This window comes from Electrophorus electricus, unplaced genomic scaffold, assembly GCF_041902795.1.
Source record: "Electrophorus electricus isolate QZ-2024a unplaced genomic scaffold, ASM4190279v1 Scaffold41, whole genome shotgun sequence".
In the NCBI taxonomy this organism is placed as follows: Eukaryota; Metazoa; Chordata; class Actinopteri; order Gymnotiformes; family Gymnotidae; genus Electrophorus; species Electrophorus electricus.
The window spans coordinates 1,348,158-1,360,657 of record NW_027658704.1 but is presented as its reverse complement, the minus strand read 5'-3'; the positions used below and the strand labels follow the sequence as shown (position 1 = coordinate 1,360,657).

Here is a 12,500-nt window from a genome sequence, read left to right as displayed (position 1 = left end):
GTGGGCAGCCAAAGCGGAGAGAACCCACCGGCAGCCACGCTCGCTTCTTTCTCGGGCGCAGGGGACCACGTTCCTGGCCAGGCCAGGAGCGGAGCCGAAACGAACCGAAACGAACCGAAGCGGGGGAGGAGAAGCTTGTGCACGGAGAACGGGCACTCAACCGCAGCGAACCCACCGACCGGATCTCACCGAGACAGCGACCGGGAACCGTCTGCTTTTAGGAAGACGGAGGCCAGGGGGCACCCCCCCACCTACGAACCTCCAACCGCGGTCCCGCCTGAGAAGGCAGGTCCGACAGATAGGAATAGCGACCCTCAGACAGGCGTAGCCCCGGGATGGACCCGGGGCCGCAATGTGCGTTCGAAATGTCGATGATCAATGTGTCCTGCAATTCACATTAGTTCTCGCAGCTGGCTGCGTTCTTCATCGACGCACGAGCCAAGTGATCCACCGCTAAGAGTTGTACTCTTTTATTTCAGGCTCAGTTTAGGTCTTTCACCACGACTACAAAGACAGGTTTAAAAGGTTTCACCAACCGGTCAGGCGCCCCCGTCTGCGAGTGTTGAAACGGGCGCGGGGTTGCGCTTTGCCCACACGCCCCACGTGGCAGACGAGTCAGTCTTTGAACCGCGGCCCTCCGCGCCCGCCCCGTCCGACCCCTCGAAAGGGGTGGAACTCACGTAGCGTGGGCCAAGCCCTAGGTACCTGCCGGGGGTCCCCCTGAGACTCCTTTCTGAGAGAGAGAAGCAGGGGAACCGGCTGCGCCACCCACCACCACCACGCCCCAGGACGCCGGTGGGCGGACGAACACAGGAAGGGCCATGGCCTGCCCCACGAGGAGCAGCGCTCGCAACCCCCCCCGGAAAGTCCGCTCGTCAGCGAGCAAGGGGACGGGGATGAATGACAAGGACAACAAAATAGGAAAACCCCTCGCGGTGGACGGAGGCAGCGGCCGTGCGAGCGAGAGGGAGGGCGCGGGACGGACCCGTACGACCCGCTCGACTCGCAGGCGCTTCTCCTGCCGGCAAGGTGAGGGGAAACCGGCCTTCGCCCGACGAGCGGGGACGCCGAGTTTTTTGAACGACGCGTCTCTCGCGCTGGAACCCAGAGAATACCGGGGCCTGCGGGGGGGGGGTGCTGAAGGACGACGCGGAGGAAGAGGCGGAGGACGAGGAAGGGGTGGGAGGGACTAGGCTCCTCCTTTATGCCTTCTGTCCAGCCTGACCTGCAAGCGACCACGTGTAACAGCAACCCCGAAGACCCTTTCGACCCTGGGCCCCGACGCGGGGGGACGGCGAAGTCGAGGGGGTCGGGAGAGGAGGCACGCCGGACAGCGTTACCCGTTAATGATCCTTTCGCAGGTTCACCTACGAAAACCTTGTTACGACTTTTACTTCCTCTAGATAGTCAAGTTTGATCGACTTCTCGGCGCTCCGCCAAGGCCCGCGAGGAGCCCCGGCGGGGCCGATCCGAGGACCTCACTAAACCATCCGATCGGTAGTAGCGACGGGCGGTGTGTACAAAGGGCAGGGACTTAATCAACGCGAGCTTATGACCCGCGCTTACTGGGAATTCCTCGTTCATGGGGAATAATTGCAATCCCCAGTCCCCATCACGAATGGGGTTCAGCGGATTACCCGCACCTCTCGGTGTAGGGTAGGCACACGCTGATCCAACCATTGTGGCGCGCGTGCAGCCCCGGACATCTAAGGGCATCACAGACCTGTTATTGCTCCATCTCGCGTGGCTGAACGCCACTTGTCCCTCTAAGAAGTTTGACGCCGACCGCGGAGGGCCGCGTAACTATTTAGCATGCCGGAGTCTCGTTCGTTATCGGAATTAACCAGACAAATCGCTCCACCAACTAAGAACGGCCATGCACCACCACCCACAGAATCGAGAAAGAGCTATCAATCTGTCAATCCTTTCCGTGTCCGGGCCGGGTGAGGTTTCCCGTGTTGAGTCAAATTAAGCCGCAGGCTCCACTCCTGGTGGTGCCCTTCCGTCAATTCCTTTAAGTTTCAGCTTTGCAACCATACTCCCCCCGGAACCCACAGACTCGTGGTTTCCCTCACGCTGCCCGGCGGGTCATGGGAATAACGCCGCCGGATCGCGGGTCGGCATAGTTTACGGTCGGAACTACGACGGTATCTGATCGTCTTCGAACCTCCGACTTTCGTTCTTGATTAATGAAAACATTCTTGGCAAATGCTTTCGCTTTCGTCCGTCTTGCGCCGGTCCAAGAATTTCACCTCTAGCGGCGCAATACGAATGCCCCCGGCCGTCCCTCTTAATCATGGCCCTGGTTCAGGAAACCCACAAAATAGAACCGGAGTCCTATTCCATTATTCCTAGCTCAGGTATTCAGGCGAGAAGCGGGCCCGCTTTGAACACTCTAATTTTTTCAAAGTAAACGCTCCGAGCCCCGTCCGGACACCCAGCCAAGGGCATCCGGGGGGCACCGGGAGACAGGGTCTGAGACAGGCGGTGGCACGCCTCGCGGCGGACCGCCAGCCCACTCCCGACATCCAACTACGAGCTTTTTAACTGCAGCAACTTTAATATACGCTATTGGAGCTGGAATTACCGCGGCTGCTGGCACCAGACTTGCCCTCCAATGGGTCCTCACCCATGGGTTTAGGATACGCTCATTCCGATTACAGGGCCTCGAAAGAGACCTGTATCGTTATTTTTCGTCACTACCTCCCCGTGTCGGGAATGGGTAATTTGCGCGCCTGCTGCCTTCCTTGGATGTGGTAGCCGTTTCTCAGGCTCCCTCTCCGGAATCGAACCCTGATTCCCCGTTACCCGTGGTCACCATGGTAGCCGACTATGGTACCATCGAAAGTTGATAGGGCAGACATTCGAATGAGACGTCGCCGCCGCGGAGGGCGCGCGATCGGCCCGAGGTTATCTAGAGTCACCAAAGCGGCCGGGGGGCCCGAGCCCCCCGGATGGGTTTTGGGTCTGATAAATGCACGCATCCCCCGAAGGGTCAGCGCTCGTTTGCATGTATTAGCTCTAGAATTACCACAGTTATCCGAGTAACGTGTGGAGCGATCAAAGGAACCATAACTGATTTAATGAGCCATTCGCAGTTTCACTGTACCGGCCGTGTGCACTTAGACCTGCATGGCTTAATCTTTGAGACAAGCATATGTTACTGGCAGGATCAACCAGGTAGTTTGCACCGTGGTCTGGGATGAACCACGAGTGACATCCGCCTCCCCTTCCGGGGGCTAGGAAGCAGCGGGTTGTAAGTGCGTGCGCCGTCAGGTCCAGACGCCATACAGGGCTACCCAGGACAGCTTCCGCGGCCAGTGTAAACGTGCTCGCGCACCGCCCTCTGGCCTTCGGACGCCGACCTCTCACCTTGATGCAAAGCTGTCCCATCCGGTCATGCCCGCACCGTACCCCGTCCACCTCCTCCGGAGGTGCGGACGGCCGACTCCAGGTGCTTTCGGCGTTCCCTCTCTTCACGCCGTTTTGATTTTCGTTGGCCGCTGGTGGGGGGACAAGGGAAAGACCTCGTCGAATTCCCTCCCCCCTAGCCTCGCTCAACCTACGTTTCGTGATGTAACCAAGAAGAGTGATTCGTGGGCCCAGGTAGGTTTGAAGAGGAGGCCAACAAAGCAGGGCACTCCCTTCCTCCCAAACCACAGACACCAGTATAGGACAACTGAGTAGACAGACTGGCCGTCTGAGTCTCCCCCAGAGAGTTCTGGGATGGGTTACAAATAACCCCCACCCCCCATCAGAGGCTTGACCCGCTAGAACCAGGGAGGATCTGTCAAAACCGCTCTCCACATCAGAAGTTCTGGATCAGCCGGGGCTGGTCGGCAGACGTCCACCTAAGGCCGTGGCCTAACCCCGTGTGGGGGATAGCGCTCGCACCCGTACACGTGGACACCCGCTCGTCAAATGGCTGGCTCCTCACTTACCGTAGGGGGAATGGTTTGCCTACCCCTGGCGGGTCTGGTACTCCACTCTACCAAACAAGGAAGCAACACACCAATAGACCCCTGCAACACCGGGCAGCTTTGGGCAGTGTCACTACACTCCTCCTTGTTCTTCACGTTCCTTCCGTGGTGATTTTTTTTTTTTTTTCGTGGCCATTGCCGTGCATGGCTTCCCCATCGCTTTGCATGCTCTCCATTGCCTCGTGCTGCTTCACCATTGGTCTCACCTGGAGACCGAAGCCGCTCTCCCAGTAACCCGATGGTACCTGGCCAGAAAACCCCGTGCCCGATTTCATCTAGGACAAGGGCCAAACCACAGACCGTGCCCGTCCAGGGTCAACCCCTGGTCGGACAGGCCTGGTGGGTCGATACCATGGATGTGGCAGGCCGACGAGAATCCACTGGTACATTTACAAACACGCCCACCCTGGTGGCATGGCTGTACGACCCATCGTCGAAGCACGCTGCGGCGGACTGAGCCATTGGATCCAGTTGCCTGGGCGTACACTCAGCCCAACAGACGCACTCGGGTCGGGGAGAGCAAAGCAGACTGTGTGCCTGGATGTGCCCACTTCCATAGGGGAATCGGCATGATGGTTCACTTAACCCGAGGAGGGCTCCCCTCGCGGGATAAGCACCCCCCTCGGGGGATGGGGGGGGGGGGCATCCAGAGCACACCACTTTCCGGTAGGGGACAGGCGTTTGATCATGTGTCCGAGGGAGAGCTCCCCTTGCCGGCCGAACACCCCTCGGACTCCCCTTGGGCTTCCAGAGAACGCCACTGGATGAATTTAGTGCTTGGACCCCATTGATTCTCTTTGCTCTCCCATATACCCGACGGGACCTATTTGCAAAACCCCGTGCCAACCAGACCTCCAGGAAGGGGGCTGGCGGCTAACCATGCCCAGCAGGGTGCACCCTGGTCGGACACTTTGGGAGGGTCGAGAGCCTGGAAGTGCCACCCGGGGGAGTAATTCTGATTTCCGTTTTAATGCACTCAGGGACAGCCCGAGGACCTCTGTAGTGCACCTGAGGCGGACTGAGCCGTCGGGTCCAGGGGTCTGGAGTTCGGAACCTCCAGGGTTCACCTGGCTGTTCTCTTAGCCCAGCAGGGTGCACCCTGGTCGGACACTTCGGGAGGGTCGAGAGCCTGGATGTGCCACCCCGACGAGTAATGAGTTTTCCCTTCGTATCTCTTCCGGACCAGGTCCGATTCGCACGAAACTCGCTGGGCATGGCCAGGAGCGCCCCCTGCTGCCCACGCCACCGTCCCCGCGCTTCTACTCCCGAGGGCCGAGGAGACAGCGAAGCGTGGGTCGGGTCGCCTGCTTCCAGGGTCTCCCTGGTACTCTCCAGTCTCCCGAGTCCATCGGGTCCGACCTCGTATTTTTAGCCCAGACGGGGAATGAGAAAGGGGCCCCCGACCGCCCGAGGGCGGGCGCTCGCTTCTCAGCCTAGGAACGTCCGATTCCCACGAAACTTTTACGCCAGACGTTCCTGGCAGCGAGCGCGTTCAAAGGTGACCCGCGCTGCTTCTCTCCTCCCAAGGGCCGAAGAGATATTCGTCTTCAAACCCGACCGGCCCTGTGTTTGCCGCCCCGGCGGTTTTAAAAAATCATAGCGTAAAAACGGTGGGTGCGCTTCGCCTGCCGCTTGGACAGCGTTAAACGGCAGCCCCGGCTCTTTCCAAAGGGCCCTCAACCGACTTTCTGCTCCCAAGGAGCCCAGAGATATGAAACCGATAAATCAAAACCCCGTGCCAACCAGACCTCCAGGAAGGGGGCTGGCGGCTAACCATGCCCGGCAGGGTGCACCCTGGTCGGACGCTTTGGGAGGGTCGAGAGCCTGGATGTGCCACCCCGACGAGTAATGAGTTTTCCCTTCGTATCTCTTCCGGACCAGGTCCGATTCGCACGAAACTCGCTGGGCATGGCCAGGAGCGCCCCCTGCTGCCCACGCCACCGTCCCCGCGCTTCTACTCCCGAGGGCCGAGGAGACAGCGAAGCGTGGGTCGGGTCGCCTGCTTCCAGGGTCTCCCTGGTACTCTCCAGTCTCCCGAGTCCATCGGGTCCGACCTCGTATTTTTAGCCCAGACGGGGAATGAGAAAGGGGCCCCCGACCGCCCGAGGGCGGGCGCTCGCTTCTCAGCCTAGGAACGTCCGATTCCCACGAAACTTTTACGCCAGACGTTCCTGGCAGCGAGCGCGTTCAAAGGTGACCCGCGCTGCTTCTCTCCTCCCAAGGGCCGAAGAGATATTCGTCTTCAAACCCGACCGGCCCTGTGTTTGCCGCCCCGGCGGTTTTAAAAAATCATAGCGTAAAAACGGTGGGTGCGCTTCGCCTGCCGCTTGGACAGCGTTAAACGGCAGCCCCGGCTCTTTCCAAAGGGCCCTCAACCGACTTTCTGCTCCCAAGGAGCCCAGAGATATGAAACCGATAAATCAAAACCCCGTGCCAACCAGACCTCCAGGAAGGGGGCTGGCGGCTAACCATGCCCGGCAGGGTGCACCCTGGTCGGACGCTTTGGGAGGGTCGAGAGCCTGGATGTGCCACCCCGACGAGTAATGAGTTTTCCCTTCGTATCTCTTCCGGACCAGGTCCGATTCGCACGAAACTCGCTGGGCATGGCCAGGAGCGCCCCCTGCTGCCCACGCCACCGTCCCCGCGCTTCTACTCCCGAGGGCCGAGGAGACAGCGAAGCGTGGGTCGGGTCGCCTGCTTCCAGGGTCTCCCTGGTACTCTCCAGTCTCCCGAGTCCATCGGGTCCGACCTCGTATTTTTAGCCCAGACGGGGAATGAGAAAGGGGCCCCCGACCGCCCGAGGGCGGGCGCTCGCTTCTCAGCCTAGGAACGTCCGATTCCCACGAAACTTTTACGCCAGACGTTCCTGGCAGCGAGCGCGTTCAAAGGTGACCCGCGCTGCTTCTCTCCTCCCAAGGGCCGAAGAGATATTCGTCTTCAAACCCGACCGGCCCTGTGTTTGCCGCCCCGGCGGTTTTAAAAAATCATAGCGTAAAAACGGTGGGTGCGCTTCGCCTGCCGCTTGGACAGCGTTAAACGGCAGCCCCGGCTCTTTCCAAAGGGCCCTCAACCGACTTTCTGCTCCCAAGGAGCCCAGAGATATGAAACCGATAAATCAAAACCCCGTGCCAACCAGACCTCCAGGAAGGGGGCTGGCGGCTAACCATGCCCGGCAGGGTGCACCCTGGTCGGACGCTTTGGGAGGGTCGAGAGCCTGGATGTGCCACCCCGACGAGTAATGAGTTTTCCCTTCGTATCTCTTCCGGACCAGGTCCGATTCGCACGAAACTCGCTGGGCATGGCCAGGAGCGCCCCCTGCTGCCCACGCCACCGTCCCCGCGCTTCTACTCCCGAGGGCCGAGGAGACAGCGAAGCGTGGGTCGGGTCGCCTGCTTCCAGGGTCTCCCTGGTACTCTCCAGTCTCCCGAGTCCATCGGGTCCGACCTCGTATTTTTAGCCCAGACGGGGAATGAGAAAGGGGCCCCCGACCGCCCGAGGGCGGGCGCTCGCTTCTCAGCCTAGGAACGTCCGATTCCCACGAAACTTTTACGCCAGACGTTCCTGGCAGCGAGCGCGTTCAAAGGTGACCCGCGCTGCTTCTCTCCTCCCAAGGGCCGAAGAGATATTCGTCTTCAAACCCGACCGGCCCTGTGTTTGCCGCCCCGGCGGTTTTAAAAAATCATAGCGTAAAAACGGTGGGTGCGCTTCGCCTGCCGCTTGGACAGCGTTAAACGGCAGCCCCGGCTCTTTCCAAAGGGCCCTCAACCGACTTTCTGCTCCCAAGGAGCCCAGAGATATGAAACCGATAAATCAAAACCCCGTGCCAACCAGACCTCCAGGAAGGGGGCTGGCGGCTAACCATGCCCGGCAGGGTGCACCCTGGTCGGACGCTTTGGGAGGGTCGAGAGCCTGGATGTGCCACCCCGACGAGTAATGAGTTTTCCCTTCGTATCTCTTCCGGACCAGGTCCGATTCGCACGAAACTCGCTGGGCATGGCCAGGAGCGCCCCCTGCTGCCCACGCCACCGTCCCCGCGCTTCTACTCCCGAGGGCCGAGGAGACAGCGAAGCGTGGGTCGGGTCGCCTGCTTCCAGGGTCTCCCTGGTACTCTCCAGTCTCCCGAGTCCATCGGGTCCGACCTCGTATTTTTAGCCCAGACGGGGAATGAGAAAGGGGCCCCCGACCGCCCGAGGGCGGGCGCTCGCTTCTCAGCCTAGGAACGTCCGATTCCCACGAAACTTTTACGCCAGACGTTCCTGGCAGCGAGCGCGTTCAAAGGTGACCCGCGCTGCTTCTCTCCTCCCAAGGGCCGAAGAGATATTCGTCTTCAAACCCGACCGGCCCTGTGTTTGCCGCCCCGGCGGTTTTAAAAAATCATAGCGTAAAAACGGTGGGTGCGCTTCGCCTGCCGCTTGGACAGCGTTAAACGGCAGCCCCGGCTCTTTCCAAAGGGCCCTCAACCGACTTTCTGCTCCCAAGGAGCCCAGAGATATGAAACCGAAAAATCAAAACCCCGTGCCAACCAGACCTCCAGGAAGGGGGCTGGCGGCTAACCATGCCCGGCAGGGTGCACCCTGGTCGGACGCTTTGGGAGGGTCGAGAGCCTGGATGTGCCACCCCGACGAGTAATGAGTTTTCCCTTCGTATCTCTTCCGGACCAGGTCCGATTCGCACGAAACTCGCTGGGCATGGCCAGGAGCGCCCCCTGCTGCCCACGCCACCGTCCCCGCGCTTCTACTCCCGAGGGCCGAGGAGACAGCGAAGCGTGGGTCGGGTCGCCTGCTTCCAGGGTCTCCCTGGTACTCTCCAGTCTCCCGAGTCCATCGGGTCTGACCTCGTATTTTTAGCCCAGACGGGGAATGAGAAAGGGGCCCCCGACCGCCCGAGGGCGGGCGCTCGCTTCTCAGCCTAGGAACGTCCGATTCCCACGAAACTTTTACGCCAGACGTTCCTGGCAGCGAGCGCGTTCAAAGGTGACCCGCGCTGCTTCTCTCCTCCCAAGGGCCGAAGAGATATTCGTCTTCAAACCCGACCGGCCCTGTGTTTGCCGCCCCGGCGGTTTTAAAAAATCATAGCGTAAAAACGGTGGGTGCGCTTCGCCTGCCGCTTGGACAGCGTTAAACGGCAGCCCCGGCTCTTTCCAAAGGGCCCTCAACCGACTTTCTGCTCCCAAGGAGCCCAGAGATATGAAACCGAAAAATCAAAACCCCGTGCCAACCAGACCTCCAGGAAGGGGGCTGGCGGCTAACCATGCCCGGCAGGGTGCACCCTGGTCGGACGCTTTGGGAGGGTCGAGAGCCTGGATGTGCCACCCCGACGAGTAATGAGTTTTCCCTTCGTATCTCTTCCGGACCAGGTCCGATTCGCACGAAACTCGCTGGGCATGGCCAGGAGCGCCCCCTGCTGCCCAGGCCTGGCTCTGGGCCTGGGCACACTTCATTCACTTTGTACCTTTAAATCATACTACTACTACCACCAGACTTCCAGGCCCAAGAGGTCAAACACAGTCATGCCCAGCAAAGTAGCTCTGGGCCTGGGCACACTTCATTCACTTTGTACCTTTAAATCATACTACTACTACCACCAGACTTCCAGGCCCAAGAGGTCAAACACATTCATGCCCAGCAAAGTAGCTCTGGGCCTGGGCACACTTCAATCACTTTGTGCCTTTAAATCATACTACTACTACCAGACTTCCAGGCCCAAGAGGTCAAACACAGTCATGCCCAGCAAAGTAGCTCTGGGCCTGGGCACACTTCATTCACTTTGTGCCTTTAAATCATACTACTACTACCACCAGAATTCCAGGGCCAAGAGGTCACACAGTCATACACAGCAAAGTAGCTCTGGGCCTGGGCACACTTCAAGAAGTTTGACCCTTTATATAAGCCTAGAAATAGACTTCCAGGGCCAAGAGGTCAACCACAGTCATGCACAGCAAAGTAGCTCTGGGCCTGGGCACACTTCAATCACTTTGTGCCTTTAAATCATACTACTACTACCACCAGACTTCCAGGCCCAAGAGTTCAAACACATTCATGCCCAGCAAAGTAGCTCTGGGCCTGGGCACACTTCAAGATGTTTGACCCTTTATATAAGCCTAGAAATAGACTTCCAGAGCCAAGAGGTCAAACACAGTCATGCCCAGCAAAGTAGCTCTGGGCCTGGGCACACTTCAATCACTTTGTGCCTTTAAATCATACTACTACTACTACCAGACTTCCAGACCCAAGAGGTCAAACACAGTCATGCCCAGCAAAGTAGCTCTGGGCCTGGGCACACTTCAAGAAGTTTGACCCTTTATATAAGCCTAGAAATAGACTTCCAGGCCCAAGAGGTCAAACACAGTCATGCCCAGCAAAGTAGCTCTGGGCCTGGGCACACTTCAAGATGTTTGACCCTTTATATAAGCCTAGAAATAGACTTCCAGGCCCAAGAGTTCAAACACAGTCATGCACAGCAAAGTAGCTCTGGGCCTGGGCACACTTCATTCACTTTGTACCTTTAAATCATACTACTACTACCACCAGACTTCCAGGCCCAAGAGGTCAAACACATTCATGCCCAGCAAAGTAGCTCTGGGCCTGGGCACACTTCAATCACTTTGTGCCTTTAAATCATACTACTACTACCAGACTTCCAGGCCCAAGAGGTGAAACACAGTCATGCCCAGCAAAGTAGCTCTGGGCCTGGGCACACTTCAAGAAGTTTGACCCTTTATATAAGCCTAGAAATAGACTTCCAGAGCCAAGAGGTCAAACACAGTCATGCCCAGCAAAGTAGCTCTGGGCCTGGGCACACTTCAATCACTTTGTGCCTTTAAATCATACTACTACTACTACCAGACTTCCAGACCCAAGAGGTCAAACACAGTCATGCCCAGCAAAGTAGCTCTGGGCCTGGGCACACTTCAAGAAGTTTGACCCTTTATATAAGCCTAGAAATAGACTTCCAGGCCCAAGAGGTCAAACACAGTCATGCCCAGCAAAGTAGCTCTGGGCCTGGGCACACTTCATTCACTTTGTACCTTTAAATCATACTACTACTACCAGACTTCCAGGCCCAAGACGTCAAACACAGTCATGCCCAGCAAAGTAGCTCTGGGCCTGGGCACACTTCATTCACTTTGTACCTTTAAATCATACTACTACTACCAGACTTCCAGGCCCAAGAGGTCAAACACAGTCATGCCCAGCAAAGTAGCTCTGGGCCTGGGCACACTTCAATCACTTTGTGCCTTTAAATCATACTACTACTACCACCAGACTTCCAGGGCCAAGAGGTCAACCACAGTCATGCACAGCAAAGTAGCTCTGGGCCTGGGCACACTTCAATCACTTTGTGCCTTTAAATCATACTACTACTACCACCAGACTTCCAGGCCCAAGAGTTCAAACACATTCATGCCCAGCAAAGTAGCTCTGGGCCTGGGCACACTTCAAGAAGTTTGACCCTTTATATAAGCCTAGAAATAGACTTCCAGAGCCAAGAGGTCAAACACAGTCATGCACAGCAAAGTAGCTCTGGGCCTGGGCACACTTCAATCAATTTGTGCCTTTAAATCATACTACTACTACCAGACTTCCAGGCCCAAGAGGTCAAACACAGTCATGCCCAGCAAAGTAGCTCTGGGCCTGGGCACACTTCAAGAAGTTTGACCCTTTATATAAGCCTAGAAATAGACTTCCAGGCCCAAGAGGTCAAACACAGTCATGCCCAGCAAAGTAGCTCTGGGCCTGGGCACACTTCAAGATGTTTGACCCTTTATATAAGCCTAGAAATAGACTTCCAGGCCCAAGAGTTCAAACACAGTCATGCACAGCAAAGTAGCTCTGGGCCTGGGCACACTTCATTCACTTTGTACCTTTAAATCATACTACTACTACCACCAGACTTCCAGGCCCAAGAGGTCAAACACATTCATGCCCAGCAAAGTAGCTCTGGGCCTGGGCACACTTCAATCACTTTGTGCCTTTAAATCATACTACTACTACCAGACTTCCAGGCCCAAGAGGTGAAACACAGTCATGCCCAGCAAAGTAGCTCTGGGCCTGGGCACACTTCAAGAAGTTTGACCCTTTATATAAGCCTAGAAATAGACTTCCAGAGCCAAGAGGTCAAACACAGTCATGCCCAGCAAAGTAGCTCTGGGCCTGGGCACACTTCAATCACTTTGTGCCTTTAAATCATACTACTACTACTACCAGACTTCCAGACCCAAGAGGTCAAACACAGTCATGCCCAGCAAAGTAGCTCTGGGCCTGGGCACACTTCAAGAAGTTTGACCCTTTATATAAGCCTAGAAATAGACTTCCAGGCCCAAGAGGTCAAACACAGTCATGCCCAGCAAAGTAGCTCTGGGCCTGGGCACACTTCATTCACTTTGTACCTTTAAATCATACTACTACTACCAGACTTCCAGGCCCAAGACGTCAAACACAGTCATGCCCAGCAAAGTAGCTCTGGGCCTGGGCACACTTCATTCACTTTGTACCTTTAAATCATACTACTACTACCACC

General features: G+C 57.2%; 2 non-coding genes across 2 annotated transcripts; both read right to left on the bottom strand.

Annotated features, from left to right (window-relative positions):
* Positions 1–308: 308 nt before the first annotated feature.
* On the bottom strand, positions 309–462 carry LOC145655967 (5.8S ribosomal RNA). The gene has a single exon (XR_014121786.1). It is a non-coding gene; the product is annotated as a 5.8S ribosomal RNA (ribosomal RNA).
* An 882-nt stretch (positions 463–1,344) lies between these two features.
* LOC145655959 (18S ribosomal RNA) lies at positions 1,345–3,183 on the bottom strand. Its single transcript, XR_014121779.1, has one exon. It is a non-coding gene; the product is annotated as an 18S ribosomal RNA (ribosomal RNA).
* Between the last annotated feature and the right edge of the window lie 9,317 nt (positions 3,184–12,500).